At 42.3% G+C, this 25,960-nt stretch overlaps 1 protein-coding gene across 3 annotated transcripts in view; it reads right to left on the reverse strand.

Moving 5' to 3' along the window:
* si:dkey-22o22.2 (neural-cadherin) overlaps positions 1-25,960 on the reverse strand; it is a 220,855-nt gene that overhangs the window by 133,275 nt on the left and 61,620 nt on the right. Inside the window, exons 1-2 of one of the 3 annotated variants that reach the window (XM_041793005.1) lie at positions 14,081-14,103; positions 13,894-13,977 (exon numbers count right to left, since the gene is read on the reverse strand). The exons of the other annotated variants lie outside the window; for them this stretch is intronic. The gene's annotated coding sequence lies outside the window, so the exon portion shown is untranslated. Of the gene's footprint in view, positions 1-13,893; positions 13,978-14,080; positions 14,104-25,960 lie in introns of those variants that run through there. 3 annotated transcript variants of the gene reach the window in all.

The raw sequence follows: 25,960 nt of genomic DNA on the forward strand, positions 1-25,960 counted from the left end.
AGTCCCAGCAGGAGCTTCAGAGAGAAACAAGCGGAGAGAGAGAGAGTTGATGTTCGGAGGAGAGACATGGCTCGCTCTCTCATCTCCTCGTCTGTTCCTTTAGATTCCCTCTCCTCCGTCATCTCCTCCGTCTCTCTCATATACATCCAGGTCCCCGCTGAACCGCTGTCACTTCGCTCTACGTTTGTCACGGCGCTAGAAAAGAAGACAGAATGTCCCTTTATTTTTAACCAAAGTGGATGTTGTACAGTTGTGTCAGTGTGTTTAGATAATGATGAGTGTTGGCAGAGCTTTGAGCTCATTGTTTCTGATCTGTTTGTTCTCTGCTTATCCCATAAATCAGTTTGGCTCTGATGACGGCCTCCTTTCCTGGCAGGGATCAATAAAGTTCCATAATCCAATGACAGTTAAAAAACCCTAACCCTTTGTTGTCTACTACTCAAAGAGGAAGTGTAGAGAATGACAGGCGGATAAATAGTCCCAGTGAAGTGCAGCTAAGTCCATCTTAAGCCGCCACTTACTCATTTGAATCTGAATGCCGAGCGTGTCACGGCTTGTTATGCAAAACGAGGCTAAAAAGAGAGAAAGGGAATTGTGCTTTGTTTACGCCAAACTCTGATTCTGCTGTCTTTTAATTTAAATTCATTTATTTGTTCGGGGAGGGGATTTGTTTGTCTGACACACGGCGTATCGGGATCAGAACGGGAGGCGACAGAATTGAGCGGACGGAGACACAATGAGAAGATCTATTTTCTGTCTTTCCCTCTGAGTCTCTGACTTGAATGGTGGTTGATGTATTCAGCGTGAAGCGGAGCCGTGGCAGAGAACCAGTGTCAGAAATAGAAAAACCGCCGCCGCTGTCGCAAGAGCTTCAATTAGGGGAGGGGTGGAAGACGTGACGGGGGGGGGGGGGGGGGTTAAATTAAACTGCCATGGCGCCCACAGGTTGTCACACAGTCGCTGATGAAAGGTGATTAAAGAGCAACTTGTGTTTATTTATAAAGTGCTTTAAACAAACCGGTTTGTCACAACCTGCGCCGCCGAGCGCTGAGAGGAACAAACGCGGCGGTGAAAACAGGATCAGATGAGAACAAAAGTGAGAGGAGATGTCAGAGAGATAAAAGACCGAAACAATCAGAGACCAACAAACAGGAAGCTCTCCGACCCCCACGTAACCTCGCACACCTTCGGTTTGTTTGTCGGCTTCAGACGAGCATTTGGAGGGAACAAAATCCCAAAGAATAAAAAAGAAACAAAAATTACAATCAACTGAAACTACTCATACTAACAGAAGTCATAAAAGTGTTTCCTCTCATTGTATTTCTGGAAAAGTGCAGTTTTTTTAAAGTTTGAAGTCAAATAGACGGCAAAGAGCAAGATGAGAAGAATCAAAAAGTCAGGTTAAGTTTCTGTGTTTGAAAAGACCAGCTGCGATAAGCTGGTAGCCAGCCTCACCTCCTCCACCCCAGCTGCCTCTTTAATAACATAAAGCTTCACCTCCTCCACCCCAGCCTCCTCCATTATAACATAAAGCTTCACCTCCTCCACCCCAGCCTCCTCCATTATAATATAAAGCTTCACCTCCTCCACCCCAGCCTCCTCCTTTATAACATAAAGCTTCACCTCCTCCACCCCAGCCTCCTCCATTATAACATAAAGCTTCACCTCCTCCACCCCAGCCTCCTCCTTTATAGATTAAAGCTTCACCTCCTCCACCCCAGCCTCCTCCTTTATAGCATAAAGCTTCACATTCTCCACCCCAGCTGCCTCCTTTATAGTTGCTGCTTGAATTTTTGAAAAATACGTATGATTAACCCAAGAACAATCGCATATTAGATCGCAATATTTGGGAGAAAGAAAATGCAATTAGATTATTTTTGCAAATCGTTCAGCCCTACTAACTGCTCTACCAGACCCACACTACACCCCTCACTCCCCTTAACTTTTGCAAACTCATGCTGAAGAAGGTCGTCAGAAGGGTGGAAACTTCTTTTCCACCATGAAAAGCTTTCAATGCTCTTTCTAGCTCTTTATTATCTCTGCCAAGGAGGTTATGTGATCGGCAGGGTTTGTTAGTTAGTTAGTTAGTTTGTTTGTTAGCAACATAACTCAAAAAGTTGTTGATGGATCTTGATGAAATTTTCGGGAAATGTCAGAATAAGGAAGAACTGATTAGATTTTGGGACGATCCAGATCACTGTCTGGATCCAGGAATTTTTAAAGAATTCTGTACTATTGGGAGACAGGGCTAATGGCGGAGGTCTGCGCTGTTACCACTTTACACCAGGAGATGGCGGACATGAGTGACTTCAATCCCATCAGCATTTTGGGTGTGTTTCTATTCAAAGTTTTGGGGTTTATAGAGCTTGAAAGACACACACCCGGTCAACGAGATGAGTCGGAGTGTAACAGAGAGAAAGACAACGAATTGTAGCGAGAATACTCACAATGCTGGGGGGAATAGAGGAATATTCACCCTCTGCCATGACTTCCAGTCATCCTGTGAGACCATGGGTGAGACTGTTAGTGCATCTGTTGGCACCGACAGGCAATGCTTCCGCCATGACAGTCCACCTGAGTGAAGCCAATGCTTTGCCTCACCATGTTTCCATCCCCCAAGGGAGTGAGTAGTCAGTGAATGCTGTGGTGGGGGACACATGGGGACGGATCCAGGAATTTTTTTAAAGGTTTCTTCTCTATTGGGAGATAGGGCTAATGGTGGAGGTCTACACTCTCTGAGTGCCTTTCTAGTTGTGTAAAGAAATGTGGTCCAGTCGTAATAAAACTGCTGCTCTACTCCACCAAGCTAACTGCGAGCAACATGAAAGTCAGCTAACAGTGCAACTATTAGAGGTGGGAGAAAAAAATCGACTCTCAGATGCATCTTGATGTGGAGGTAGAAGATTCTGAATCGCTTAAAAAAAGGTCAAATAATCGATAATTTAAATATTTAATTCTGTGTATCAGCAGGAACAAAAAGATGGAACTCTGACACGTAGTGTGTGACAGTGTCTGTGAAAAACGACATTTAAAATTTGTAATTTCAGATATGTTACAAGGAAGATGTGCTGCTACCTTTGGTTTCCAGTTTGGGGCTGAACGATTCTAGAAAATAATCTAATTGTAATTTTTCCCCCCAATATTGCAATTGCGATTCGATATGCAATTATTCCTTAACTTTCTTTTATTCCTAAACAAGGGCTGAACAATTCTATAAAAGTGTCTAATTCTGATGATTGTGCCTCTTATTGCAAATTGGACATGAATTGTTGCATTGAAGGGGTTTGGTTGTTTTCAAATTAATAAGAAAAAAGTACAAAAATTAAGGAAGGAAGGATTTTTTGTTGACTATTATAAAAAAATGGCACTTGCCATCATGATTGCATATGTCATGCATAACATCTCTGCTGCAAAAAAACCTTTAAAACTGGTATTTTAACTCAAATTCCAGGTCTAAGAAATGTTGCACTTGTTGCGATTTGAACATTGCAGCAGGCCAAATTGCGATTGAATGTAATTTCCGATTAATTGCCCAGCCCTACAAAAGACTATCACTTTAACCCTGAATTAGAAGAAAGTGTGTCTCTGCTTGTGTGTGTGTGTGGGGGTGGGGGTGTGTGTGTGTGTGTGTGTGTTAGTGTGTATCGGGTCGCTCACTGACAGCTGTCTGCAGCAGAGGAGGAGCCGATTCGCTCGGTGAGTCACCTAACCTCGACCACGTTTACGGCTGTGCACTTGACCGCCACCACAAACGTGGACAAGTGAGAGTTGGAGCTGTGTGATTGACAGCGTGCGGCTCGTCTCCGTGGTGATCACAGGGTTGCAGGTGTTCTTGTGGGACCGGTTGCTGGGGCGACATGTTAAGTCTCTGTGACATGTGAAAGCACTCTGGCTTTGTGTAGCATGTGTGCATGTTTGCTCTGTGTGTGTAGAAACTGAATGTGTGTGAGGCTGAAGCACATGTTACACAACAACTAATATAAATAATTCCATGGAGGTCAATGTACGCCACGGTTTCAGAGGTTTCTGGGTAATTTTATTCTGAGTAAGATTTAAAGATTTAGATTAAACTGCCTCATCTCTAACTCACAGTAACAACAAACTACAAAACAGCCCCCTTCCTGATTTGGCTCTTTCATAATAAAAGCATTAGAACAACATAACACATAGGAACTTTTTCTGCAGAACTTCCCAGATGCATTTTGCTAACCATTGAAATTACAGCTTTATTCATTACAGAATTTACAGCCGCTTCTTTACTTAATTTTTTTTGGTTGTGATTAGCAGATGATGGCAGAAGTGCATCTAAAAGCTGTTAGGTAACCATTAAGTAACAAAAGAAGAAGACTGTACACGATTGTGGAGCTAATAACCCTTATCTTAGCTGTAAATAACTACTTCAATAATCATAAGTGAAAGAATACCTGGCTACAAATTCTGTTCTTTCTACCTTTCAGTCAGGATTTAGAAAGAACCTCAGCACTACCACTGCTGCTATGAAAGTTTTTAATGATATTCTTGAGGCCTTGGATAAGAAGCAGTGTTGTGCGTCTCTTTTAAAGATTTTTCTAAAGCCTTTGACACTGTGGATCACAGAATTTTACTGGAACATCTTAAAGTTTCTGGGTTCTCGGAGCATGCCGTTGGGTGGTTTGCAGACTATCTTAGTGGCAGAACCCAGGCTGTTCAATCAGAGGGTGTCACATCTGAGTTTTTACAGATCTACAAGGGGGTTCCTCAAGGTTCAATGTTGAGACCGACCTTATTCACTTTGTATATTGTCTTGGACAAAATGTTCCAAACACTTATTTTCACTTTTATACTGATGATACTGTCATCTATTGCTGTGCACCTACGCCTGCACAAGCTTTTGTAAATCTTCAGCATGCTTTTGATTTAGTACAAGATCAGATCAACCAGCTGCAACTTGTTCTAAATGCAGATAAAACTAAACTCATGTTCTTTACATCTTCAAGAACAGCTAAAAGATCTCTGTCTGAGAAAACTGTTACTAAAGACGGTCAAGAAATTGGGCTGGCAACCTCGTTTAAATATTTAGGGTTCTTACTAGATGAAAACTTGCCTTTTAGGGAGCACATTCAGCATGTTGCTAAAAAGCTGAAGGTTTTACTAGGCTTCTTTTACAGAAACAAGTCCTGTTTCTCTTTTTATTTCAGAAAAAGGCTAGTTGAGTCTACTTTTTTGTCTGTTCTTGATTATGGTGATGTTTTGTACATTAATGTTTCTACTCAGAGTCTTCATTTGCTGGATAGTGTTTATCCTGGAGCTCTGAGATTTATCACTAACTGTGGATTTCTGACTCATCATTGTACTTTATATTCTAAAGTCAACTGGACTTCTTTATGTACACGTCTCCTTGGTCATTGGTATGTCTTCATTTATAAAGCTGTTCTCGGCAGCATTCCGGACTACCTTTCCTCTTTGTTGATCTTGAAGGGTGGATTGCACAACTTGCGTTCGTTGGACTTTGTGCAGTTTGTTGTTCCCAAAGTCCGAACTGAACTGGGAAAGAAGGCTTTTAGGTTCTCTGCTCCTTTTGTTGGAATAATCTGCAGACTGAATTTAAACTGCAGAACTTGGTGACTCTGAATGTTTTTAAATCTTTAGTGAAAACTCTTGAATTCAAACTCTCTGAATGCCACTGTTTCAACTGATGATTATTTTATTATAGTTGTTTATATTTATTGTGTATTGTTGAGAGTTTGAGCGCATGTGCTGTTGAAACTATGCATTGCTGTCATTCTTGGTCAGGTCTCCCTTGAAAAAGAGATCTTTGATCTCAGTGGGACTTACCTGGCTAAATGAAGGCTAAATAAGAGCGGAAAATAAGTTCTCCAGTTAAAATAAAGGCAAAGAGGCCCAGATGGTCTAAATCAGTGGTTTTCAAAGTTTGAAGCGGGCCTCCCCTGCGGGGCGCCACAGAACTTCAGGGGAGGCGTGGAACCATAAACCAGAAAAGAAAAAGTGATTTTTCTTTGCTAACTTCTGCTGTGCATGGAGCAAAATAAAAAGACTTAAAGTTACTTTAATGCAGTGACACTCAACGTGTGCTTATTAGTGGCTCTATGACGTCTTCATTTTAAATATTATTCCCCCAGAAAACCTTAAAGAAGGGAAACTTTTTTGCCCCTTTATACTATTTTTGACACTTTCCATCCATTTAAGCATCCTTCTGTTACTAAATACCACCTTTTTCCTACTTTTTGCTCATTTTTGCCACTTCTGACACTTTTTTCAAATTTTTGCCCCTTTTCACTGTTTTTTTTTGCCCTTTTTGCCCATTTAAGCATCCTTTTGTCATTAAAGACCACTTTTTTCCTAATTTTTGCCCATTTTTGCAACTCTTGACTGCCTTTTTTTAACTCATTTTTTGCCTTGTTTTTGCCACCTGTTACTCATTTTTTGGCACTTCTCACCCATCTTTTTTTCACTTTTTATCCCCATTTTCACCCATTTCTTGCTGCTTTTTGACCATTTTTGCCATCTTTAACTTATTCTTATTGCTACTTTAAGCTGTTTTTGTCACTTTTCTTAGATTTTGGCTTTTGCAGAGGTATTTTTCAACAGTTTGGCTCTTCGGTTGAGTAACACTGCTTTAAGGATTATCAGAGCAGATTAATCAGGTAGTATTGGCAATAAATTCATTACTGAAACCAAATAACTGATTACCTGGTAAAGACAAATGTTTAAGAACATTTGCAGACCAAAATATCAAAGATATAAAAATGCTAAAAATATTCAAAATTAGACATAAATGTTTGAAAATATGGTTACGTTTTTTTTTTTTAAATCTGAATCTTTATGGGGGTGGGGATCAGCCAAATGAATAATATTCTCTTCGGGGAGGCTCACTCTCACACACTCTGAAAACCCCTGGCCTAGAGCAAAATTACTCAACCCTGCTCAACCAAAGAGCCAAATTATTGAAAAATGCCATCGCAAGAGCCACAATCTAGGGGTGAAAAGTGACTAAAATGGGCAAAAAAGCTGTAAAACAGTGGGGGAATGGGGGAAAGTGGCATTTAATGGCAAAAGGCAGCTTAAATGGGCTAAATATTGCAAAGACGCTGGATAAAAGTGGTTCAAACTGATGAAAAGGGGCAAAGATGGATAAAAGTGGCAAAAATGGTTGAAAGTGGGCTAAAAGAAGTGGTAAAGATGGGCTAAAAGCAGCAGAAATGGATTAAAAGTGGCAAAAAAATGTAAAAAAAAAAAAGGTCAAAAATTAAGTTTGACACGAGTTCAAGTCAGACCTGTGGCTCCTTTCCATCACGTCATTCCTGCCTCTGATTTCCTACGCTATCCTGTCCTATCCACATAAAGGCAAAAAGCCTAAAATATATCAAAAATAGCACCAAATTGTGCTAAATCCTATGAATAACCTTTACTATTGTTGCTTAAAATTCACATCCCATAGTTTCCAGCTATATTTTAGACTAAAAACGATGTATCAGTTTGATTTGGGCTGTTGTCTTGACTCTCTATAACTCTAACTTGAGAATAAAATGTTGGATATGCGTTTGCAATGTAGGCCAAAATAGATTTTCTACCCATTAACTGAGCTAATTTGGTGCACGTTATAATAAGTTAATACTAAGAGACGGCGGGGACTTAAAGGAAACGCCATGATTGCTGCAGTGATCAGACAAACCTTCAGCCTGTATTTTGGTTCTGCAGTGAAGCCGAGGTGAAAGTGAAAGTATCGTCGGACAAACCCTGCTCTGTTTGTGAACCCGGCTCTCCATCTGGTCCCTGGGAGCCAGCGGACAGAGGCCTGCTGCATCCTAATTAACCACCTTATAGACTGGCCTACTTTACCTCGACACACATAGACACACACCCTGGTAGAGAAAGCCAAAGTCCTGCAGGCACACAGTTAATTAAGCCCCATTTTTCATTGCTGATGAAGAGAGAGAGGGGGGGATGAAAGAGAGAGGGGGAGAAAGACCGAGGGTGGAGAGAGACGTAGAGAACGATGGGTTTAAAAGTGACGATAACAAGGAAGATAATGATGAGAATAATAGGAGAAAAGAAAACACTGCTTTAGAGCGACAGAACACACGCAGACGAACACGCAGAGGCAGAGGGAAGTATTCTCACTCATGTTTCTGAAATCTGGAAGACATGGGAAACAACGAGCCTCTGCTAGATTTCATCTTCAGTTTCCATCAGTTTCATTAAAATAATGCAATGAAAGGTGGGTGTAGACATAAGGACATTTATAGTCAGTTCTGTAGCCTTAAATTGAGCTGGTTGACTATCAGAAAGACGTTTTCCTGGGACCCAAAAGCTTCAAAATTTGAACAAAACAATACAAAGTCATCAGCTAATGCCAAAGCTAGCCTAGCTAGGAAGCTAAAGTTCCTGTAAATGTTTTACAGCTGAGAGATTCAAGAACAGACGAGATACAAAGTCACTGACATCCATCAGTCTGCAAAGGGTTACAAAGAACATTTCTAAGGCTATGGGACTCCAGCCACCCATGCTGAGAGCCACAAATAGGGAAAACTGGGAACAGTGGTGAACCCTCCCAGGAGTGTCTGACTCCGAGTGCACATGGACGACTCATCCAGGAGGTCCCAGAAGAGCCCAGAAGAACATCTAAAGACCTGCAGGTTTAACTGACTCAGTTCAGGTCAGAGGTCATGATTCAACAGGCCGTTCATGCTGGAAAACCCTCTGATGTGGCTGAATTAGAGCAAGTCTGCAAATAAGAGTGGGCCAAAATTCCCCCACAGTGATGTGAAAGACTCATGCCAGTTATCACAAATGCTTGCTTGCAAGGATGGGACAACAAGCTATTAGCTTTAGGGGGCAATGACTCCTTCTCATAGGGCCAGGTAGGTCTGGATGACTTTTTTCTTTCAATAAATGTGTGTTGTATGAACTCTGGTTTTCTTTGTCTAATATTAAAATGTGTGCGATGGTTTACAAGTGACAAATATGCAAAAAATAGAAATCAGGAAGGGGAAGAACACTTTTTCAAGGCTAGATCGGAACAAACAGGATTAGGGCTGGGAAATTAATCGCAATTTAGATAAAATCACAATATGATCTGCTGCAATTTTCAAACTGCAGAAGGTGCAATATTTCCTAATCCTGAAATCTGTGTCACCATACCAGTTTAGAACTTCTTTTTGCAGCGGAGATGTTATGCATTACATACCATACAATCATTGCAGTGCCATACTTTTAAAATAGTTTACAAAAAAAAAAAAATCCTGTTTTATTCAGTCAGAAAGCAGTAGTTGCATGGAGTGCTGCATGGGTTTGGAGAAGTTAAAAAAGGCTTGAAATTTTTTTTTAATCCGAAAAAAAAAAAAAAAAGAAATTAACAATTAAAAAAAAAAAAAATTAAAAATTGTTCTGCCCTAGTATAATCTAATATTGTGTTGGTTATAGTATGGAAGAATTATTGCTTGTTTTTGTTGTAAAATGCATGAGATGAGGAACTTTGATAATTGCATATCAAATCACAATATTTGGTAAAAAAAATTAAAAATAATAATAATAATTGCACTTAGATTATTTTCCTAAATCATTCAGCCCTAAACAGGATCAGGCCTTCATTCTCCAGAACATCCAAACCAAGATGGTCCAAAAAACCCAGACAGAAAAACAGCTTATCCTAACAAGTGACCCTGTCAGTCAGGGTTTATGAGGCGTTGTAGATGCTTCTTTTGTCTGGCCCACATTACTTTGGTCCAGAATGGCCTTGCTGATAAGGTGGAGTCTGATCCTGGTCCTAGCTCTTAGATCCTTCAGCAGATGGTGAAAGCGTCTCATTTTCTGCCTCTTGTCTCAGCGTTACTTGTTTTCTATTTTCAGGGTTCATAAAGAAAAGATATGACGTGTGACAGACAGAATCATTTTCCTCTTCATTGTTGATAAAAAAAAAAAAAAAAACTCCCTGTGACCACAAACGTGTGGATGTGTGCTCTCTTCCTGACCGCTAACGTCATCTATCGGTCCTGGCGGAGACGAGGACGGTGTGTGGACTCTCTGGAGTGTGTGGGAGCGAACAGCAACATGAAAACTCAATTAGGGTCTGGTTCTGTGGTCAGAATGTGGTCAGAGACGGAGAGACAACCACCGAGAAAATGGAAAAGGCAGAAAAAGTCATTTATATGTGTTGTTTAGAGGATAAACGGTGGAGGCTGAGCTCAGCAGGGGAATAGAAAGAACAGAGAGAACAATGAATGAATGAGTGGAGGGAATGGTGACGTGTCCTTAAATGTTTGAGGGTCTGAAGGACTAAACTTTTTATGCCTGCCTCTTATGTCTCTTAATTTGCACCCATGTGTCTTTCACTTGTGTCTTCTCCTTACATCTCAGTCCATCCTGAGAGACAAGACCCTAACCCTCACCCTGGAGAAATACGAGGATATGAAGCAACACAAGAGGACGGTAGTTGTGTAAATATTAGTGATCCTGTTTTCAGGAAGCTGATACCATTATCAGGGCCCGAGCACCGAGGGTGCAAGGACCCTATTGAGATTGGTTGAGTTCGTCCTTATTAGGGCCCGAGCAACAGCCAAGTGTCAGCGAGGACCCTATTGTTTCTGAGTTTCAGTCAATTCAAAGCCTGTTTTGGGGGCCTTAATATATGTAAAATGTCCAGTTTTTTCCATCAAAACTTGTCCCCCTTGAGAAATAGACATCTGGCGGTGGAACAGTGTAAGTCCATCGCACAGTTTTTTCTAGGGGTGCCAAAAGTGAGACAGAGCCCTGGGTAACACCTACATGCATGAAAACTGGTACACATATGTATCAAAATGAGACGAAAAAAAAAGTTAAAGTATGACCATCCTCTAAAACGTACAGGAACCAAACTACAAATGCCAAATGGTCAAACTTTGGCATTTTTTGGCCTTTTCTACTGGCGGACACTTTGTTACATTTGAACGACCTCGTCGGAGGGCTTTCCTCTGATTGACTCGAGATTTTTTTACTCAACCTAGACAACCTTGAGACCCAAAGTTGAGCTAATGGTGAGTTTTCACTATAAGGCAGGGCTGTTATCAGAGCCCAAACGTAGACTTCATTTTTGTCTATTTTGTGCTGTGAAATTTCACAAATATTGCCTTATAACTTTTTAGTGTTTATTTCAATCATCACCAAACTTCACAAAGATAATCACACATTCGTCCTGAATACAACCATGTATCGATATCATTGCTTTGTCACAGCGCCCCCCTCTGACAGTGGAACATTAGTGCAACTGATTTTTGATGTGTTTTTCATGTGTTGCCACAAAAAAGAAAGAAAAAACAAGAAATCAGCCCTGGCACACCGTTCAACCCAGGCTTGTGAATTTCGGTGTGCATATGTGTCATCATCAGACCTACAAAAAAGCCTCTTGGACCCATGTCCAAATCCCAACAGGAAGTCCACCAGCTTTATCAGAATTTCACAATAAGCCTTCTTTTGTGTCTCGTCCTAAAGTTTTTAAGAGTCATAACTCTGTAATGTGTTGTTGTATCTTAGACCAATTTTATGTGCCTGATAATGTGCCTGAAACGTGCACAACCCAGATAAAACAACCAGAAATCCATTAAAATAAAACCTGAGATTAGTGAAAACATTAAATATCACTGGAACTGGAAATCCAGAGTTTCAAAACAAAATTGTTTATGGTGCAACCCCAATTTCAAAAAAGTTGGGGCGCTGTGTGAAATGGAAATAAAAATCACATAAATCCATATTTTATCCCGAATAGAACATAAAGAAACATTTCAGATGTTGAAACTGAGACATTTTTCTATTTCATGAACAATATTAGCTTGTTTTGAAATTGATGGCACCAACATTTCTTGAAAAAGTAGGAACGGAGCCATGTTTACCATTGTGTAGCATCCCCTCTTCTTTAGCAATAAGTCTGGGAAATGTGGAGACCGGTTCCTGGAGAGGAATGTTGTCCCATTCCTGTCTGATATAGGATTCCAGCTGGGTCTTCTTTGCTAGATTTTCCCTTTTCTGATGCTCCAAATGTTTTCTATTGTTGAAAGGTCTGGACTGCAGGCTGACCAGTTCAGAACCCAGACTCTCCTCCTGTGAAGCCATGCTGTTGTGATGGATGTGGTATGTGGTTTAGCATGGTCTTGCTGAAATAGTCGAGGCCATCCCTGACAGAGACATTAGCTGGGTTTCAATTACACTTGGAAATGCGCAAAATCTAAACAGTGCAATAAAAAACTGGTAATGGAAACACCTGAATTTCGAAAAAACTTTCAAATTAATTTACTGGGTTACAATATTCTGGACTGTAGATGATGGGAGATTCGAAGTCTTCACTATTTTACATTGAGATACATTTTTCTGAAATTGTGCCGCAATTTTATGATCTACTTTCAAGCCTTTTGTAGCACTGTCCCGAATTTTTTGGGATGTGTTGCTGCCATCAAATTTAAAATGTCTCAGTTTCAACATCTGATATGTTGCTTCTGTTCTGCTGTCAATAAATTATTGGCTTCTGAGGTTTGAAAATCATAGAATTCTGTGTTGATCTACATTTTACACAGCATCCCAACTTTTTTGCAATTAGAGTTGCATTATGATGTTTTTTAATCCAATCATTGGATGTTGTGCTCTGTTGTCTGGGTTTAACAGGATGAGAACATGTCAGTGTTGAAGTCCAGCTGCAGCAGCGACACAAACTGGAGTTTGAAATCAAACAAATGGGATCAGATGAGACTTCAGAGCGACATAAATTAAATATGGCCGCTGTGTCCACAAAGCAAACTTATGACATCATTGCATCAGCCGACGTTGTTCGGTTCCCAGCTAACTCAGGCTGAAACTAAGCATGGCGGCGAGGATCCCTGTTTTCCCACGGAGGGGAATTCAAAGCCCCATGAGGCCCCCCTGGCACCGCTCGGCAGCCTCGACGGCCCCCCCGAGTTCAATCCATACAGACAAACAGCACATCCACGGGCCTGATTTCTATTGACACGGCTGCATGCAGGATCGATGACACAGGAGCAAAGAGAGCAGGGGGGAACATCGGAGGGGAGGTATATCGAGGGGAAGATGGAAAAATGGGGCCAAAGAGAGAAAAAAGCGGCCAAAAAGGAGAAGAAAGACACAAAAAAGACAAAGAAAAGCAGCACCGGCGGCTAAAATCAAACCCTGAATATCGTACAAGTCAATCAACTGTTTTTCTACACCTCTTGATTGGCCGGATGGAAAAATGCATCATGGGAAGTGGGGCAACCGGACGGGTCGAAGAGGATTTACCGATAATTTGTGGCGATATTTTTAATCTGCTTGGAGGGGCAGACGGGTGGAGCTGGAGAAAATAACAAGAAGAGGGTTTCAGCAATCAGAGGAATATATTTCATGTTTGAGCGGCTGTGTGTGTGTTATGTGTGTGTGTGTGTGTGTGTGTGTGTGTGACGGTCAGATTGGTTCTGCAAGAGTTACACCAGAAGATGAAAAGACGACAAGAGAGGGAGGAAACATGAAAGGATGCCTAAAAACCAATGAAAGAGAAGAACCCAGAGGAGAAAGAGGCCGGTATTTTAAGAGTAAATTGGTAAAAATCACCTGAAAAAGTGAAGGTAGGGTGGAGTGAGAAATAAGACGACAGAAAGATTAACTTTGAGCAGAAAATTTGAAAAATAACACCAAAAAAATGGGCCAAAATCAGACTGATCTGAGGGGAAGTCAAGGCTAAGATTGTCCAGATTTCCAGTAGTTCTAGAGTTTTCTATACCTCCATAATGATGCAATCATTATTTTAACTTTGAAGATTTTATGCCCTATTTCTCACCAGATATTGCTGCAAGTCAGAGAGAGAAAGAGAGAGAGCTAATCTGCACAAATGTCTTTGCAACATCCCAGCACCAACTGAGATAGTGTTTGGGAGTTTACCTGCAGGTTTTGGTAAGACAGCGACTGCTGAGGTACATGATGCCAATCGTCGGATGGAGTGGTGTAAAGCACGCCGACGCTGGACTGTGGAGCAGAGGAAACGAGATCTATGGAGTGACCAATCAGGAGTCTCTGTTTACAGTCAGATAGGTAAGTCTGGGGTTGGAGGATGCTGGGAGAACGTTACCTGTCTGGCCGAAGTTTGGTGGAGGAGGGATAATGGTATGGCGCCAATCTTAATGCTTCAGCGGACCAAGACATTCTGGACAACGCTATGCTTCCAACTGTGTGGCAACAGTTTAGGGAAGGCCCTTTTCTATTCCAGCATGACTGTGGCCCAGAGACCAAAGGAGGACTAGAAAGACATGGTCTGATGAGTTCAGAGTCCTGACCTCAACCCCATCCAGCACCTCTGATGATCTGGAACAGAGATTGTGAGCCAGGTCTTCTGGTCCAACATCAGAGCCTGACCTCATAAATGCTCTAGAGCAGTGATACTCATCGCGTGGCTCTTTTATGTCTTAATTATGTATATTAGTCCCCCAGAAAACCTTAAAAAAGAGAAACTCTTTTGCCCTTTTCCACCATTTTTTGCCACGTTCCATCCATTTCAGCTACCTATTGCCACTAAACACAACTTTTTTTTCCCCTTTTTTTGCCACTTTGTTTCAAATTTTTGACACTTTTATCCCATTGTGCCAATTAAAGCTACCTTATGTAATTAAATGCCACTTTTCCCTACTTTTATTCCCATTTGCCACTGTTTTTGCTATTTTTTACCTATTTTTACAAACTTTTATCCAATTTTGACCTTTTTTCAGTTTTTTTCTCCTTTTTTTCACCCACTTATTTTATCTTTTGTCATGAAATACCATTTTTTTCCTAGTTTTTGACATGTTAGCCACTTCTTTTTGCCACTTTTATCCCATTTATTCCCTTTTCATAATGTTTTTCACCACTTTTCACTCATTTAAGCTACCTTTTGCCAATAAATACCACTTGTTTCCTATTTCTTGCCCATTTTTGCCACTCTTGACTGCTTTTTGCCCATTTTAGTCACTTTTCACTCATTTTTTTGCCACTTTTGGACCATTTTTTTTCTACCTGTTACTCATTTTTTGTCACTTCTCAACCATTTTTGCTACTTTCTGACCCCTTTTCCCACCTTTTTCTCCCCATTTTCACCCCTTTTCACCCATTTTTGTTGCTTTTTGACCATTTTTGCCTTCTTTAACTTATTGTTACCTCCGCCAACGAGGTTATGTGTTCCAGGGTTTGTTAGTTAGTTAGTTGTTTGTTAGCAACATAACTCAACAATTTCTGGACGCCTTTTGATGAAATTTTCAGGAAATGTCAGAAATGGCTTAAGGAAGAACAGATTAGATTTTGGGAGTGATCCGGATCACCGTCTGGATCCAGGAATGTTTGTAAAGGAGTCCTCACTATTGGGAGATAGGGCTAATGGCGGAGGTCTGTGCTCTACGAGTGCTTTTCTAGTTATCGCTACTTTAAGCTGTTCTTGCCACTTTTCACCACTTAGATTGTGGCTCTTGCAAAGATATTTTTCAACAATTTGGCTCTTTGGTTGAGCAGGGTTGAGTATCACTGGTCTACAGAGGGAATGGTCACAGAAACGCTTCCAATAAAAGTGGAAGCTGTTATAGTGCAGAGAGGGGCTAACTCTATATTAGAGTCTATGGATTTGAATACAATGTGATTACAGTCCCTGCTGGTGTGATGGCCAGGTATCCAGATACTTTTGTCCACATAGTGCATGATGAGTTTTACCTGTCCTGGGGTTCTGTAAAGGTGTGGGGGGAAGTTTTGAAAGGTTCTGGAGGGTTGTAGGAGTGAGGACTCCAGGGTCCAGTGTTGGCAGCTGGCTGGATGTTCAGAGACCTTGAACGCGTCTCTGGCAGACTTGCCCTGGGAGCGTGGAGCTGTTCGCTCTGTGTGTCGTCACGCCGGCTGTAGAGGAGGAATCCAGCGTGATGTGAGAAACAGCGGCTGTCGTCTGAATTATGAATATCTGAGGACTTTTGTCAGCCATTAAAAAATAAAGCAGTGAAAGTTTAATGTGGGGCTTCGTCGATTATTGATGGAGGAACTCCAACGCTGACAACTGTGGGAGTGTGATGTGTGCGTCGGCGTTAAAACCGTGTGGGTGGCATGTTTTACATGGACAGTTAATCATTTTCCTGTTTTATTAAGGAGATTTTCATCTTTAATTGAAGGTTAAAGCATGAGTTTGGAGAGGAGCGCTGTCCCCAGCTGGTGCAGAGCATCCCCAAGTGGGCGGGGCCTGGAAATAGCTCCAGAATGATCGACAGCTCTCTCATCCTGTCACCTCCAGGGATGAGGGAGTGCAGCTGTAGAGCCTATGGCTGTCCATCTGGGTGACTGTGTGTATTTTAGTGTTAGTCGTTGCGCTCTTGTGTGTTGCTGTTGTGAGTTTGGTGTGTGTTGTGTGTGTTGTGTGTGTGTGTCGTTGTGAGTTCGGTGTGTCAGGCCGGCTCTCTCTGTGAGAGACCCTCAGCCGTTCTGACGGACTGTGACTGTGTTTGAGCTTCCAGCCTGTGATGGGATTTCCTCTCTGTGACTCGGTGTGAGTGTTTGTGTGTAAATCTGTTATCTCTCAGCATCATTTGGAGTGAGAATAATCAACAAAGGCAGAGAGCTGCACAGCGCCGGCTTTAATATCACTGCGAGTGTGTCTGTACTTAATCTGCTCTCGCCTTTTTGCGCGGCTCTGCCAGTGTTTGTGTGCGAATGGGTCAGACTTTATCACAGCAGGCGTCATCACTTTGATATTTCTGATACGCGATTGCAGCAGCATCTCGTACAAATCATCCTTATTTTCCTTTAGTAACAGCACCAGAGGGGTTTCACTTCCTGTTTATCTCCTCTTTCTTTAAAACGGTTCAGCCTCCTAACAGCAGTCATGTCGAGATTAAAGCCCTTTACAGGCAGAGCCGACTTCAGTCACATCATCAGGGGCCTCTGATCTACAGAGACCAATGAGGGGCCTGAAATTAAAACCCGGGCCTGGTCCAGATTCAGATCTTTTAATTTAGTAAGACCCACATGTAGATTTTCATAGTACAAGTACTGGAGGAAGTCCCTGTGATTACTGAGGCCCGTGCATTTAAGATTTAACTTTACGTCCCTAATGCCAAAAAAGTTGGGACACTGTATAGAATAGAATGCAATATTTAAAACCTCATAAACCCAAATTTTATTCACAGAAGCTGAGACATTTTACCATTTAGTGAAAAGAAACATGCAACATATCTCAAAAAAGTAGGGACAGAGCGATAAAAGGCTGGAAAAGTAAGTGGTACACATGAGAAACAGCTGGAGGAGCATTTAGCAACTACTTAGGTTAATCGTCAACATGACTGGATATAAAAGGAGCATTTTGGAAAGGCAGAGTCTCACAGAAGTAAAGATGGGCAGAGGTTCACCATTCTGTGAAAATCTGACTCTAAAAATTGTGGAAAAATATCAAAAAAATGTTCCTCGATGTAACTGAGAATACCAACAACAGATTCAGAGAATCTGGAGAAATCTCTGAGAACAAGGGACAAGGCAGCATTAGAAACAGGCATGATTCTGTAGTGAAATCACTGCATGGGCTCAGAAACATTCCAGAAATCATTGTCTGTCAGCACAGTTGGCCGTGCCGTCCACAAATGACCGTTAAAGCTGGATCATGGAGAGAAGAAGCCATATGTGAACAGGATCCAGAGACACCACCGTCTTCTCTGGACCAAAGCTCATTTAACATGGACTGAGGAAACATGAAAAACTGTTCTGTGGTCAGAGGAAACCACAGACGTCGTGTCCTGTGAACTAAAGAGGAGAGGGAGCATCCAGCTTGTTGTCCTGGCTCAGGTCTAAAGCCTGCATCTCTGATGGTATGGGGTTGCATTAGTGCCTATGGCGTGGGCAGCTCTAACATCTGGAAAGGAACTATCAATGCTGAAAAGTAGAGAGAGGTTTGCCACGTCTTTTTTGCAACTTTTTGCCCATTTTTGCCACTAATATCCCGTCTTTGTCCCTTTGACCCCGGTTTTTGACTTTTATCCTGCTTTTTGCTATTTCTGCCATTTTTACACACTTAAGTTGCCTTTTGCCATTAAATGCCACTTTTTTCCTAATTTTTTGCCACTTATTTCTGCTTTGTGCCCATTCTCCCACCTTTTGCAGCCCTTTGCCAATTTTAGTCACTTTTCACTCATTTCATGTCCTGTTTTTGCCACTTTTTGACCATTTTTGGCACCTGTAACTCTATTTTTGGTCACTTCTTACCCAAATTTGCCACTTTCTGTCCTTTTTGCCACTTTTTCTCCCCATTTTGCCACTTTTCACCCAGTTTTTGACATTTAATGCCTACATTTCACCCTTTTTTGCCACTTTTTGACCATTTTGCCCCCTTTAACTTAATTTGATTGCCACTTTAACCCATTTTTGCCACTTTTCATCCAGTTGTTGACATCTTATTCCTACTTTTCGCATTTTTTGCCACTTTTTGACCATTTTGTCCCTGCTAACCTATTTTTATTGCCACATTTACCCATTTTTACCACTGTTCACCCATTCTTTGGCATTTAATGCCTACTTTTCAGCCATTTTTTAAACCATTTTTCACCCAGTTGTTGACATTTTATGCCTACTTTTCACCCTTTTTGCTGCTTTTGACCATTTTACCCCCTTTGACTCATTTTTATTGCCACTTTAACCCATTTTTGTCACTTGTCACCACTTAGATTGAGGCTCTTGCACAGGTATTTTTCAACTATTTGACTCCTTGGTTGAGCAGGGTTGAGTAACGCTGCTTTAGACTAAATCTGAACCAAAACCTCAGCCAAGGACGCAGAAAACAAGGACTGATTTCTAAGAGTGGGTCTGTGTGCGGATGAAAATGGTCCACAGGAGCATTTTCTACTGAATTGAATTAAAGCACTCTCTTTCTTTGATAAACTTTAATGCACTGCTGATTATCTGAGCACACACACACACACACACACACACACACACACACAGAGTCTACCCTGCAGATCTGGGGACTCGGCCTGCTGATCAAAGGCTCAGATTTGCTCCATTGTGCGGATAAACACCCGGCTTTTCAGAGACACTCATCCAACACAGCACCCACCATCCAGACAATAACACTCACACACTTGGCCAATTTGGTCCAATCTTCCAAAGCTGACACTTTGGCAGATCCACACAGAGGAGGTTCTGCTGCGTCCAAAGCACTTTGTTACGGTGTTTGTGGCCTCCCGAGCTCCTCTGCAGCCTCGGATCATTATAAATCCATTGTAGGCGACGCCAGGGTTCACTGCTAACCTAATTGTAGCGCTGCAAAGCTGCCGTGAAGCTTAAGAGTGTTGAAATCTGTTGAAATACGGGGTGCAAAGTGGAGTAGAAAAGCCGGTGTAATTCTTCTGAGGAGTGTTAAAATATCTTGCAAATGAAAACAGGAGCCCTTGATGTGACGTCTCCTCCAGGAAACTGGGAGCAGAGAGTGACAGCAGAGTGATGGCGGAGACCAAGAGCAATAATCTTTAAAGATGATGTGACAATTAAACCCTCATATTTGCTCTCTGAGTGTGTTTAATCTGTAATCGCTGAGGCCTTTTTTTGCTGAAATTTTGCAGCGTCTTTGCACCATCAATCATTCTGTCAAACATCATTTTCACTGCGGTGCTTTGAGCAGCACTTTCCTGCTTTATTGTCTGCTCCAGTTTAGGGTTTAATGTGTCTGAAATGAAGGAATTTCACTGGAGCTGGAGCTGCAGATACGCAGGGAGAAAGGCTGAGAGGGAGTGAGCCTAAAGGTGTCTTCAGTGAAGACAAAGAGCAGTGTAGAAACTCATTTATAAAAACAGTAATGTTTTAGTCAGATAAGTCAGAGGATGAAGAAAACTAGCTGGTTTGGTTTACATCAAACAAAACTATCAGTGGTACGTCAGGCTGCAGGTCATGAAGCGGACATCTCACCTCTGTCACTGTGGCGATGGTGGATTATGTCACTGGGGTCGGTGTTTTCTTTATAACTCATGCATTTTTGTGCCAAGAATGATTCCAGTTCAGCATAACTGACATATCTCTGAGCCCCGCCCTCCAGCACCACAAGCCAATCACATTTCTTGTAGCTCCTCACACACTGACATCCAGGTCATAGACCTCCATAGACAAGCATTAAAATGTTGATTTTACAGCAGTTTTATTGAAATCTCCAGTTTTAACTTATCAAAAAGGTCAAAAGACACGCAGGCAGCGCTGATAGGAGGTATCCTGAGAGGCTGGAGAATGAGGAGTTTTACCTGGTTCACATTTAAAGAATGAAGTGAATTAATGAGCTTATGAAAAACACCGGCTCCCATTGGTCGTGGATGACGGTCAATCATTGATAAGACAATTTGCATCAACCAGACCTAAAACTCTCAACATTGTTGTAATGCCAAGACTGAAGAAAGACCGCCTTAAAACGGCTAAAATCGAGTCTTGTGACCACCTCACACCTAACGACTAAGACAATGGGAGCCAGCTGCGACTTTAGCAAGACTCCCAGGATTTTACTCCGACTTTGGAATTTTGTCTGTGAGTTTGAAATCGGAGTAAAAGTCTTTAGGTGTAAGGCTGCCTTGAGTGTACTCAACTTCACCTCACAGCAAACTTTGCAGCTAGGGCTGCACAACATTAACACCCACCTAGATAAAAAATGATACACTGCTGTCATCAGTCCTCACTGATTTTAGTTGAGTTTCAGTGATTAAAAACTTTAAAAGCCCTACACATATTTTAAGCTATTAAAAGCTCCTTTAATAATGACTTTAACTAATGTATTTGCAAACTTATTTGACAACCTTACATCCTGCACTCAAACAAACCTAAACTTCCTGCTGTGTTCAGTCTGAAATCTGCAAAGTAGGGCACTAGTTTCAAACCCTGCACATCTGAAGTCACAAACATGTAGGAGTTCTTCTGAAAATGCTGAACTGCTCCTTTAAAGTGTTAAACTGTGTGTACTCGTGTGAGTGAAGTGGCGTGCGTCTCTCTGCTGGTTGGGTTAAGAGAGACGCTGCAGGTCGAGTTAATTGTGTTGAAGTTTGCTGCTTGATGAGGCTCACACAGCGGACGGCCTGTTTGACTAATGAGAGCATCTGTCGAGCAGCCTGCAGCACACGCACACTCGCAGCCACGCGGCCCGCCGTCCCAGGAGGAAATTCACTCTCTCTCATCACAGCCTCTGTCATCCTCAATCTGCCTCCCGTCTTGTCTCCATGACGATGTATCATCTCCTCACTGTACCGCTACGCAGCCATCTCCGTCTCCCAGTGAGACACTCGCCCGCCACGGCGAGGCAGAGGTCAGAGGTCGGCTGGCTGGAGGGCCTCCAGGTCAACAAGGTGAAATCTGCAGTGTTCAAAGTGTGGTTCAGGGACCTGAGGAGGTCCTGGAGGGCCTGTAGAGGGTCCTTAACCTCCTGAACTCTGATGGTCCCCTCGGTTTATCCCAAACAAAGACTCAGAAATAGAAAATGATGTCATAGTGCCTGCTAATGATGGATCTTTAAAACTTTAAACAGCTTTATTTTTCAGTACTGGCTACACAAATCTACATCCCAAAGGGATTCTAATGTTATGGTTAGGGACAGAGAGTGCTCAGGCAGATCTGTCTTGCAAAGCTCCAGCCTGAAACCTGAGAACGGACCAATCAGCATCATTTAAGGCAGGCAGCTATCCATGCTGTCTCCATTCTCAAACATCTGTGATACTAAATGTGTCGTTCTGAAGAGCTCAGTGACTTACAGCATGGTTGAGTAACACTGCCTTAAAGTTACGATAAGTCTATCTATTTTGCTCCATGCACAGCAGAAGTTAGCAAGCAAATTACCTTTTTTTTATTCTGGTCTACGGAAGTTAACTGAAGTTCTGTGGCGCCCCCAAGGGGAGGCCGGCCTCACACTTTGAAAACCACTGATCTAAATGATTAAGAATATAATCAGCAGCAGAAAAGCATGTACAATCGTCCATCGACGGAGAGCATCTCCTCCCCTCACTCTCACTCTCTCTCTGAGCGGCAGCTGTCAGTCAAATCTGACGCGTTTCAGCACCAAGGACAGCTCATTTAGCCATTCTCAGCATAAATATTACTAAACTTTCACAACACAAAAACCTGCTTTTTCTGTTGAAATAATGATTTATGAAACTGTAGTTGTCACGTCATTTAACATTCAGTAGATATTAATGTGTTATTCAATCAGAGCTTGTCTGCAGAAACAAAACTTGTCAGACTTGCCTTGTTTTCTTTTTCTGCTGTAAAGACCTTGTTTGAGCTTCTTTTCTACATCATTTGTTGACTTCATCATCCTGTTGCATCATCCCGCAGTGTTTTTTTTAGCCGCCTGTTCCTGCCCTCAGCAAAGTTTGAACCGCCCGCTTCTGCGAGATTTGCATTGGTCCCGCCACGGGACCCAATCCCAATGCAGCCTTCTACATAGTAGCATTAATCTGAATATGAGGTTGCAACAAGCTTTATGCTATGAAAGAGGAGGCTGGGGTGGAGGAGGTGAAACTTTATGCTATGAAGGAGGAGGCTGGGGTGGAGGAGGTGAAACTTTATGCTATAAAGGAGGAGGCTGGGGTGGAGGAGGTGAAGTTTTATGCTATGAAGGAGGAGGCTGGGGTGAAGGAGGTGAAGCTTTATGCTATAAAGGAGGAGGCTGGGGTGGAGGAGGTGAAGTTTTATGCTATGAAGGAGGAGGCTGGGGTGGAGGAGGTGAAGTTTTGCCAGCAGCAGCATTAATGCAGGGTTACTGAGAAGTATGTCGTATTCAAATACACCTTTGTGTAGAGAGATAGAGCTGTGATTGGCTGTGAGCTGGGAGACGATAATTGGGATCAGCTGGCGATCAGCAGTTGGCCCAAGGAGAGACAGAGAGTTCTGATCACGAAGACAGACTCTTACTACAGAGAATAAGTGCAGATACAAAGGTGCAGTAAATTGGTATCTGAACGTCTAAAGTCTTTTACACACCGCCGCGTGGCAACTAACCGCCTCCAGTTATTTTAATGAGGGAAGGGTTTCAGGAAGCGGTTTTAATCGTGGCGGTAGGACCCAGAAGCTGTTGCTGCCCACGTGAACGTGCACAGATTTTGCCCTGCTGCTCGGAGTTCAGCGTGTTGAACTTTCTGGCGGCAGCTGCCTGGCAGCAGCCAATCACATCGAAGGAGGGAGAGAACCCAGAAATAGCAGGGTTCGGGGGTCAAAGCAAACAGTGGAGGAGCTCATAATGTTGGTGTAGGAATATGCTGAGCTCTACAACACGGCTCTACTGTCATACAAGGACAACCAGAAGAAAAACTGGGCATGGGACAACATTTCTACAAAACTACGGAAGAAGTTTTTATTGTGGAACCAACCAGTGAAACGTATTTTCTAGGGGGAATCATTTTGATGATGGAACCGAATTTTTCCCTCTGTTTTATAGTACATTAGACAGAGATTGGGAGGTACTCCACGTGCTTTGGGGAGGGGGGAGTTGTGATGAACTTGCAGGCGGGCTCTGCTGTGATGTTCACTGAAGCACCTCTACGTCATTGCTGCCTCGTACCACAGTGACAGCAGCAGCTTTAAAAAAAACTCGGCATTTCGGGGGACTCCTCCGGTAGGAAGGTAGTTTTCAGGGTAGTTACTGCGCTGCGGTAAAATGGGTTGTTAAAATGTAAGGATCATGACTTTGCTTCATCTTTAAACTTCATATTTGTAAATCTCAGCCTCTGTCTGACTCTATGAAGCGTCTGAGCTTCTCCTATAGAAACTTGCTGTGGTGCTGAATCAGGTTCAAACCTGTTCCTCTCCCTGTCGAAGGGCTTTCATGCCTCCGTCCACTCTGCTGCGGCGTCTCATCGTTAAACTGAAGTGAAAACCTTTAAAAATGACCAAAGTTGGAGTTTGGCGTTCTTTCTTCCCCCCCTTCCACATGACAAACAGTGTTCTCATTATGTCTCCCTTCATCTGGCTCCGTGTTTCTGTTGGACTCACAGCAGAGTGAGGATGAGTCACTTCAAAGAGAAAACAGTCAAGGAGATGTTAACGCCTGACTCATCTTCACCCAGCGCCGCTCCCCGTGTCTGTGAGGGAGAAGGTGCTCTCATGTTTCTTTCTGCTCACGACAGCCTTACAGTACGAGGGAGGCTCCGGCGTTCAGATCTGACTGCTCTGAGTCCTGAATATCTCTATTAGAACCATCAGATCTGTGTCTTCTCTCTGTGTTTAAGTCTGGTAATCTACAAACATGATCATGTTTGCTGGGTTTAAATCTTTCTGATCAGACAGCGTGAAGAAAGAAGACCTAAGAAAAGAAAACTACAAGGAAAATTACAAGGATTGACATCAGCTGTTACATGCACAAATATCTATCATAGTCTAGTGCGGTGTTCCCAACCTTTTTTCCTTAGGAAAAATGCTAATCCCCCCAGACCCATCTGGAAAAGTACCCAGCAATTTTAATGGTTTCACTGACTAAATCCAAACAAGATTTTGGCACAGCACACAGTATGTGTTATCTATTGTTGTATGTTTAAGCCTCACCACTCTGTTAAAGAAAGAGTGCTTGTTTGTTTTCCTGGTGTACCTCTGTGTAAAGCTCAGCGTGCTGGAAGAATTTAAAATCACAGATCCTTCAAACACTCAGCTGGATGTCATCCATATTTCAGGAAACCTCCTCTGTGGGTCCCTGTTGACACTCATGACTCCAAAACCCGAACCTGACCTGATCGCTGTGAGGTAACATGACTCAGTGCCAGAGCTTCAGGAGGCTGAGGTCTGAACCGTGACAAAGCAGAAAACACCTGAACGCACCTTTTAATTCATCATCCAAACACCAACTCTAACAAGAAAAGAAAAAGAAGAAGAGAGGACGGCAGGAAGCTGAAGGATGAAGGTAAGGCTTGAAAAAAGAGAAGTTGAGGAATGAAGCCAGGAGATACACTCACGAGTTAGTCAGTATTCCTTGCTACCATTGCACCACGAAGACAAAAGAACACCTCAGAGAGAAGGTTACTGAAAAGTCTAAGTGAGGGGATGGAGACAAAAACTTTTCTAGGGCTCTGAACACTTAAATCAAGAAGGAGACTAGTGAGAGAGGACACCAAGACACCTATGACTACTCTGAAGGAGGTCCAAGTTTCAGCAGCTGAGATGGAGAGACTCTGCAGACAACAACTGTTGGCCGGGTTCTTCACCAGTCAGAGCTTTAGAGAAAGACACTGTTGATGAAAACTCAGATTCGATCTGGACTAGAGTTCACCAGAAAGCATGTTGGAGACTCCATGGTCAAGAGGAGAAAGTTCTTTGGTCTGATGAGACCACAAACTCACCATCCCCACTGTGGAGCACAGTGGTAGCAGCATCATGCTGTGGGGATGCTTCATGGCCATTTCAGTCACTTCTCACTAATTTTGGCTGTGTATGCTGCTTTTTGACCATTTTTGCCACCTGTACCTCATATTATGTCATTTCTTATGCCATTTCCTCCCCATTTTTGCCACTTTTCATCAAGATGTTTGCCATTTTACACCAATTTTGCCCAATTTCACCCATTTTTGCCACTTTTTGTGTCGCTTTCTGACCATTTTTGCCACCTGTAAATCCTTTTTTGTTACTTCCCACCCATTTTTGCCACTTTTCAACAGGTTTTTTTGCAATTTTTTTGCCCATTTTTGTAATTTTTTTGTCAATTTTAGTCCATTTTCACTCATTTTGGCTATGTATTTGCCCATTTTTGCCAATTTCTGCCACCTGTAAGTAATTTTATGTAATTTCTTATGCCATTCTCTCCCCATTTTTCTCAGCAGCATCATGCTGTGGGGATGCTTCTCAACAGCAAGCTCTGGAAGGCTTGTAAAGGTAGAGGGGGAAACGAATTTGGAAAAATAGAGGAAAATCCTGGAGGACAATCTGATTTAGTCTGACAGAGACAGATGTTAAAGGGGTGATGGGAAGAGCAGAAGAAGAGAGGAAGAAAGAAGGGAAAAGAGAAGGAGAGTAAAAG

Source organism: Cheilinus undulatus, linkage group 8 (genome assembly GCF_018320785.1).
Source record: "Cheilinus undulatus linkage group 8, ASM1832078v1, whole genome shotgun sequence".
In the NCBI taxonomy this organism is placed as follows: Eukaryota; Metazoa; Chordata; class Actinopteri; order Labriformes; family Labridae; genus Cheilinus; species Cheilinus undulatus.